The sequence below is a fragment of the Euphorbia lathyris genome, chromosome 9 (assembly GCF_963576675.1).
Source record: "Euphorbia lathyris chromosome 9, ddEupLath1.1, whole genome shotgun sequence".
Classification (NCBI taxonomy): domain Eukaryota; kingdom Viridiplantae; phylum Streptophyta; class Magnoliopsida; order Malpighiales; family Euphorbiaceae; genus Euphorbia; species Euphorbia lathyris.
This window is the reverse complement of record NC_088918.1, coordinates 39,288,533-39,297,155: the sequence shown is the minus strand read 5'-3', so window position 1 is coordinate 39,297,155 and position 8,623 is coordinate 39,288,533.

Genomic DNA, 8,623 nt, shown 5'->3' with positions numbered 1-8,623 from the left:
TCATCCGCATGCTTTTCTATGGCCGTACTTTTGATGATCATGTCATCTACATAGACAGAATAGTTATCCCATTTACTATCTGCGAATATCTTGTTCATCATCCTCTGATAAGTTGCACCCGCGTTCTTAAGCCCAAAGGGCATAACTTTGAAACAATAAGTGGCTTGGTGTGTTACGAACGAGGTCTTGATTCTATCTGAGGGCTCCATGGGGATCTGATGATAACTTGACTTCACATCAGTAAAGGAGTACATGGCGTGACCGGCGGTTCCGTCTACAAGCATGTCAATACATGGCAAAGGATAGTTGTCTTTGGGGCAAGCTTTGTTGAGATCCGTAAAGTCGATGCACATGCGGTAAGATCCGCCTGCTTTTTTCACCAAAATGATGTTCGCCAACCACTGTGTGTAAAGCAGTTCCTCAATGGCGTCTGCCCGCTGGAGCTTGGTGATCTCTTCTTCTATCACCTTCTGCCTTTCCGGGCCATGATTTCTCCGCTTCTGAGCCACGAGAACTGCATCTTTATGAATGTTGAGCTTGTGAGTGATCACGTCTGGACTGATTCCTGGGAGAATTTCATCCTTCCATGCGAAGACATCTTCCGCCTCATAGAGTACCTTGGTGATTGCATTTTTAATTTCGCCTTTGAGCCCTTTGGCTATTCGCACCTGCTTTTCATCCGCCATAAGGTACATTTCGGTCTCGCCCAAGGCCATTGTGACGCGCTCCTCTTCATCTTCCTCCTTAGATTGTGGACGAATCATTAGTGATGTCGAATATGTCTCCTGGGCCACCTTTTGACTACCTCTGATCATTACACCTCCCTTGGCCGTGGGAATGTAAAGTATTAAGTGGCATATGGAGATAAGGGCTGCAACTTCGGAGATAAAGGGCCGTCCGAGGATGATATTGTAAGCTAACTGACCATCCAAGATAGAAAATTCCAAATCACCCTTCCAGACCCGATCATCGTTTGTAAGCTCACAATCCAGAGTGACTTGGCCTTTTGTTTGGATAGTATGTCCCGTCACTCCCAAGATATCGACCACAGTTGGCTCTACTTGAACGGGATCAATCATGAGTTTGGCAAAAGCTCCTCTGGTGATGACATTGCATGAACTCCCAGTATCAATCATTACTCTTTTCATCTCCCAGCCTTCCACCATCATAGTGAAAACCAGTGCATCCACATGGGGAGATATTTCAGGACCTACATCGGAAAAGGGGCGATTTAACGACGTCCTGTCAAGGGCGGCAGTCCTTGCCTTTTTTAGCATTGGCTGGTATCCAGGTCCGTCTGCTATGACATTAATGGTACCCTTTCCTTTCTTCTTTGGGTCCTCCTTGGGTCTATCACCATCTCCTTTTTTGCCTTCAGTTTGGATGAACCGATCCAATTTGCCCCTCTCTATGAGACGCTCGATCTCTCGAGCTAACTCCCAGCATGCGTCAGTGTCGTGGCCATTTTTCCTGTGATATTTACAATAGTTTTTAGGATTTTTACCATTATTGGTGTACTCCCCTCCCTTCGGTTCGGGGTATGAAATGCTCCGTTTGTGTTGACTGTTCTCGATCCACATAAGGACTTCACTTTTAGAAGCATTGAGAGGTGTGAAAGAGGTGACAAACGTTGATTTGTTCTTAGAATCTCTTCGCCTGTTTCTAGAGGAAGAGTCCTGACGCTTGTCTCTGTCTCTATCTCGGGGACGAGATTCGCCCTTATCCCTTTTCGGCGATGATGGTGAACCTCGGCGAATGTCATCCACCTCTATAAAATCTTTACAACGCTCCATCGACTCTGCCATGCTGGTGGGTTTCTTTCGAATGAGATCTTCCTGCAAACTCTTACAGGTGGTATTTCTTACGAAACATTCCACAGCTACGGAGATGTCCACATCAACGATTTGTATGCACAACTGGTTGAAAGTGTCCACATACTCCCGAAGGGATTCATTCGCCTTCTGCTTTAACTCAAAAAGCTTCCCAGATTTCACTACTGGAGGAATACAGCCGGCGAATTTAGCGCAAAATTCCCTGCTCAATTGATCAAAGCTGTTTATCGAACCTGGAGGTAAAGATTGAAAGCACTAATAGGCTGGGCCCCCCAGCGTGGTAACAAACATTTTGCAGAGCACGGGCTCGGTGGCACGGTTGAGCCTAAGCAGTATTCGATATTTTCTAACGTGAGCTTCTGGATTGTCACTTCCTGTGTATATTGCAAGATTGGGAATTTTAAAAGCTCTGTATGTTTCCTCCGCCTCAATCCAAGCTGCGAAAGGCGAATCCCTATTGGCGAACGGGTTATGCCTAGCATTTTCTTCATTCATACGGAGCACCAAGGCCCTAACTCTATCATCAAAATTTTCTGGATCCGCCCTGGGACGACCTCTTCGTGGCGATCTGCTTGGAGAAGAAGAAGAAGAGCTTGAATCAGACGATGGATCTGATGGCGAACGCCCTCCCCCAATACCGCGTCCGCCACCTCCTCCACTACCTCCTCCTCCGCCACCTCCACCTCTGCCTCCTCCGCCAGGGGGAGCCGGCCCGTTTCCCCCTCCCTGGCTTCCTAACGGGATGTGTCCAACAGTTCCCGAAGGTGGTGGTGGTGGTGGTGGTCCACTTGGATGGGGTGTCTCTCTTGGCCTTTTACTCCGTCCACGACCAGTAGATGGGGGCGATCTACCACGATGGGAGGATCTCGGTCGTCGGGGCGAAGGTGACCTGGACCGCCTGCCTTTCTCCTTTCTATGCTTTTTGTGTGTTCGCCCTTTGGATCCGCCAGGGGGAAGATTCGTCCGTGGACGCCTGGGGATATTGGGTCCGTCCAGATTTAATCCAGGTCCCGCGGATCAACGGTAAGGATGAATTATTTCTTTGACTTCCTTCAGCGCCATCAGGAAATAACTCACGAATGATCTGTCGTTCGCCAGTCGACGTCGTGGTGGTTATCATAGAATCCGTGTTGTGAGCTTGGAGGAATGAAGAACTTTGGGCACCCGGTCCAAAGCTTAACAAAGGCCAAGATGATACGGCCGATGTGGACGCCATGCTCCAATATGGAGGGAGGGTCATAAATGACCGCAGGCGATTCCCTGTCTCGGTTCCAAACCGTTCTCCAATTGCTTGGGCACACATATTGATGAAAGCATCTGGAGGCATACTATTTTCGACGTGCGTTGTAGGAGCAGTTGAATCAGTGCGGCCAGCACTAGATGGTGTAACTAATGGTGTTTCAATCCCTGAGGAGGGATTTTGATCTCCGTTTGTCATAGTTTTTTAGTGTGAACGAAAAACCCTTTGTTTGGTTAAGGATTCCACGATCACCGCACCAATTGATAACAAGTAGAGAAATTCTGATCAACTTCCGTCCCTGTGGGGGCGTCGTTGGGTTCGACGGGGGGAAGCTCCGATGCCAAAGACAGTAAGATGATTCAAGGAAACAAACTGAATTGACAAAGGTTGTGAGAATGTGTACCTTGATAGCCTAGGGAATCAGGCTATATATAGCTGTGTAGTCGTAACCTTCAGGTAACTAGAAAGTCTCCATTAATGGCGGTTACGAGTTATCTCTAACCTGGCAGTTAGCTAATTGATAACTCATTAATGATCTTTATGGCCGAGTCGGCGGCCAGCCATTATAATGGCGAATTAGGTGAATGAAGAGATACGCCTCATAGGTCCGTCAGTGGATCTCTCAGAATAGATCCGTGGAGATCCGCCCGTCAGCTCCCCTTTGGGGATCACTACGCGGCGTTCCTGAGGTGAATATCCCTTTTAGTCCTCGGGTTAATATCACGATGTTATCACGGTGTATGAACATCACGCCCAACCAGTGGTGCGGGCGTGATAGCCAAACGCCCGAAAAATTGGTCGGGCGTGATGTTCATACACCCAACCTGTGGTTCGGGCGTGATATTCATACGCCCGGGGTTTTTTTTAATTATAGTTACATTTAAATTAATTTAGTGTAATTTGTAATTTATAATTTATATGTTACAATTTTAGATTAATTTTAGTGTAATTTTTTATAGACGGAGCAGCCTACTATCGGGGGAAAATCCATACCGTCATCTGCTCGTCGTCTAGATATGGACGACGAGGATGATACACCACAGCATACGAGATTACGTGGTATTGATATATCTGGTCGTAGGCGGAGAGGGGCTGCGATGGAGCAGGTGCGGAGGGGTCCGATTGTGGATCAGCCCGATATTCGTGGATCAGAGGGGGCGACGGATTTTGATGACAGAGAACCTGATAGCGATTCTGTGGAGGACTACTTGGAGGTGGTAGCCCAGGTACTGCGACAGTCTGCAACTGGACGTGATCGCGAGGGTGAGGATGTCGATGAGCAGCCGACCTCGGTTAGATAGCCGACCCAACGCAGAGGAGGTCGCTTTGTGAGTACATGTATTTTTTAGTATAATTTTAGTATAATTTTATAACTTTAGTATAGTTTAGTATAATTTAATAGTTTTAGTATAATTTTAGTATAATTTAATATAATTTTAGTAAAATTTTATAAATTTAGTATAAATTTATAACTTTAGTATAATTTTAGTATAATTTAATAGTTTTAGTATAATTTTAGTATAATTTTATATTTCAGGGACTAGCAAACGTCCCAAAGCTAGTGAGGACGAGAGCTGGATTGTTAGTAGACCGGTGGATGGTGGCCCCATTGATGGTTCCGTGATTTCTAGTTTTCTAAGACATGTTGCCTCACGGATGCTGGGAGGAGAGCTTCGGTCGTTTCTGACATGCTACAACAGATCAACAGCATGTCATAATTTGTGGGTGTGGTTTTCTGGTGCGTCACCCGAGGTAAGAATAATTTAGTTTGTCAACATTTATTGTAATTTGTATTTTTAACTATAAACCTCAAAAACATTCAGTAATTGTATATGTGTCATTTTACAGCTGAAGGATATGATCGAGAAGACTGGGTTGTCTCACCTTCCATCTATCATGTTTAAGAACCTCGACACTCCGCTGTTGACTGCGTTCGTGGAGCGGTGGTAGCCCGATACAAACTCCTTCCACATGCCGTTCGGGGAGATGACTATCCAAATGCATGATGTGTGGCAGATTCTTCTTATCCCGATCGATGGTGCGATAGTGTTCGAGTCTCCCACTACTGACCGGCTGCATGCCATGTACATGATGATGTTCGGGGTGGATCAGGAGCAGCTTATATCGCCGACCCGACATTACTGGAGTGGTGGAGGTGTATTTGTTGATGTTGTACACTGTTGAGCGATTTCCGCAAGTGCACGGTATACGCTTGTAGTAATAAAAGATATCGATCCCACAGGGAACGTTTTTTAACAAAACTTATTTACAATCGGTTAAATTTACTTTAAGGTTTATAATATGGAAAATCGTTTAATCGGTTTTGGTTTTGAAATTGCTAGAATGAGAATTAGATTAGATTATGAAAATGTTAGAAAATATTCTGATTTAAGAATGAATTTGCAAGATAGGAACTTTTAGTACTTTTTAGAAAAGTAAACGAATGTATTCGTTTGCATTAAGCAAAGAAAACAACTTTAAACTTTGTACGAATTATAAAGATGAAATAAATGACGGAACCTCTAATTAATTGGCTTTGAATATGACAAAACCCTTTCGGGATAGTTGCCCTTAATCAAATTAAAACTCTTTCGAGATAATAATTTGCCTAAGTGTTCAACAAAGTTTCCTTGTAAAGATTTTGGATTAAATATGTTTTAATGAAAACACCAGCAGTCACTTTAGTGGATTGGTTACCATAAGTGCTGCATAAAAATCTATCGAATAGAACAGACTTTATTAGATGAAATATAAATTGATACAAGTTTACAGAGAACATGGAGCATGGAAACATTCGACGGCTTGTAAGTGAACGGGTTGATCAATCCTTTCCTTGGGTTTCGTTAGAGTTTGTCAGGCTCAGGGGCGGATCCTCTACTCAATCTTCTCGTTGAATCTTCGTAATAGAGACTGGGTCGGTCTACTACCAAAATGAAAACTAAACTGGAACAATGACTAAATGTTACTAAACTTGTTATTATTGAATAAACAATGTGTGTACAACATATTTCTTTTTACAGAATCGAAATCTAACTTCTGAATCACTTAATTCAGAATTTCTGCATAAATTCTATACTAATCTCTTTTTTCTACATATCTTCAACTCTCCATCAACTCTTTATTTATAGATGTTGAAGAGTCTTGATTGAAGTGTCGTGTCCGTTGTGAAGGATCGTGTCCATTGCGAAAGGACGTCTTTATCCACCCGAACGATCGCGTTTCGTCGAAAACGAAAGTGTGTAACTAGGCTTCTAAAATCTCCTGCTCGTACCGAGAATCTTAAATTCTCTACCGAGAATGGGGAAGCATCAATTGGTCTTCAAACGAAGGAAGGAGAAGCTGGGGAACGCGTGTCGCGACCGTGAATTTGGGGGCCGCGGTCGCGGCACGGAACGTTTTTTGGTTTTTTCAGCTTTCGTTCGCGTCCTCGATTTGGCGTTATTAATTTCTGTCGTCTTCGACTCCTTTTGTAGGGTTTTTCTTCTGTTTTCGAGCTCTTTTCGTTCCTATTTGGATTTTACCAAATATTTATGTACCTTACAAGAAATAAACATATTCGAGAGTAAAAGCTTCCTAAACAGTTATAAATAGCATAAATTCGTAGCAATATTGATGTAATTATAGATGATATTTTAGGTATATTTTGGGCTTAACAAATCTCCACACTTAATCTTTTGCTAGTCCCGAGCAAAATTTCTCTGAATTTATTCTCTAACTAATCTCTTTATAAAAAATAAAACATATATCTCTGTATTACCTTTTGAATTAGTTAAGCCGAAAAGACTAGCTTCGCATGGCAAATTTATACGCAAAATATCAAACTAACTTAGTATAATATACGATATATCATTCGTCTTGTATTTCCAATTTTGAATTGAAGCATTCAGGACGATATAAGCACGCATGTTATTGAGTTTTTCGTCTCAAGGCATTTCAAAGCACAAAATTTCATTTCCCAAACCTAAACTAATATATGAAATATATTAAATATTTAAATAAGTACTTGGGTTAATTATTTACTTAGTTACGCCCGAGATAAGGGTGGTCTTGATCGTAACTTTATACGTATTTTATTGCTTTGTGTTTGCTTAAGAGGTACCGACCATGCCATGGGTGGATGCAATCGTTACTTTAAACTTATACACTCTTTATTTTGTTTGCTTTTAACGTTCCTTCCATACCTCGATTGTGATAAGGGTGGTCGCAACCGTGGCCAAAAGTAAATGGTACTTAATTTTTCTTCCCTTTCATACCTCGATTGTGATAAGGTTGGTCTCAATCGTGGCCAAAAGTTAAGAATTCAACTAATTGATTAATTAATATGAATTATAAAATTGAAATTGTAACTTGGGAAAAAGAAAGATAGCACATTCATCCTATATTGACTTAAAATTCAACATGTATTATGGCTAAAGTTTCCTTAAAAACTTCAATTGGTGTTAATGTAAGACGAAATCAAACCGAGCTAAAATTGTTAGTTCAATTTAATGTCTATAAACCTAATTGAAAATTTAAAATAAGATTTATTGTATCATGAATTGTATGATATAAAATAGAGATTTGAAATAAAGAATTTATTAACTTAAATACATTCACTCGAGACAATTTTACTTAAAATCGTATCGGAGATTTATGAAAATTTTTGAAAAATATTACCCGTATACGAATAGAAATATTCTTTCTAACGAAAATGATAACCTAAACAAATAATCATATTAACTTATGATTAATTTATAAACATATGAAAATGTGTTGCAATATATTAGTGTTGCATTTGCATAAAAATTAATATTAGATGCATTTTTTTCGCGTTTTGCAAAATAATATCTTTGTTGCATTTATTCGTATACGTATAGAAATTGATATATGTATGTCTCCTCCCACACTTAAATTGGACCATGTCCTCATTGGTGCAAAAATAATGGAGAAAACATAAAAAATAAATACGAAATAAGGCATACGAAACAAAGATGGAAATAGTAAATTAAACATTCAACATAAAATTAAAAAGAGAAAATGTACCAAACATAGGAAAATGAAAAATTGTACCAAATTATAACAAGATAGAAATAAAATGAAAGAAAACAACCTATTCTCGAGGTGGGGAATCCGGAGGTGTAGGAGAAGTCTTCACATTTCGGCGTCGGAAAAAGGAAAGCATCCGATGCCGAGTCAATCGATGCTCACGCCTCAAAAGGTTGAGGTTGTCATTCATCACCATATTGTTTTCCACCAAATCATCAATTCTCAAGTTCATTTGACGATTGTTGGAATTGATTTGGTTCAAAATCCTCCGCAAATCCACCGGATCATCCGCTTGAGGTGCTTGGGGTTGTTGTTGAGCTTGGGGTTCATCTTCTTCTCCTACCGCCTCTCCGCCGCCTTCGGTACCTGCAAATTGAGAACTTGAAGCGCCACCACCCATAGTGCCACGAAGGTGGGCAATACGGGAGGCATACGAAATAAAGACGGGGGGACCTTGTGGTAGCAATAAATGAGCTCGCTCAAGAGCCGAGATGTCCAAAAGTGGAACATACCCACGGTAGGTGGA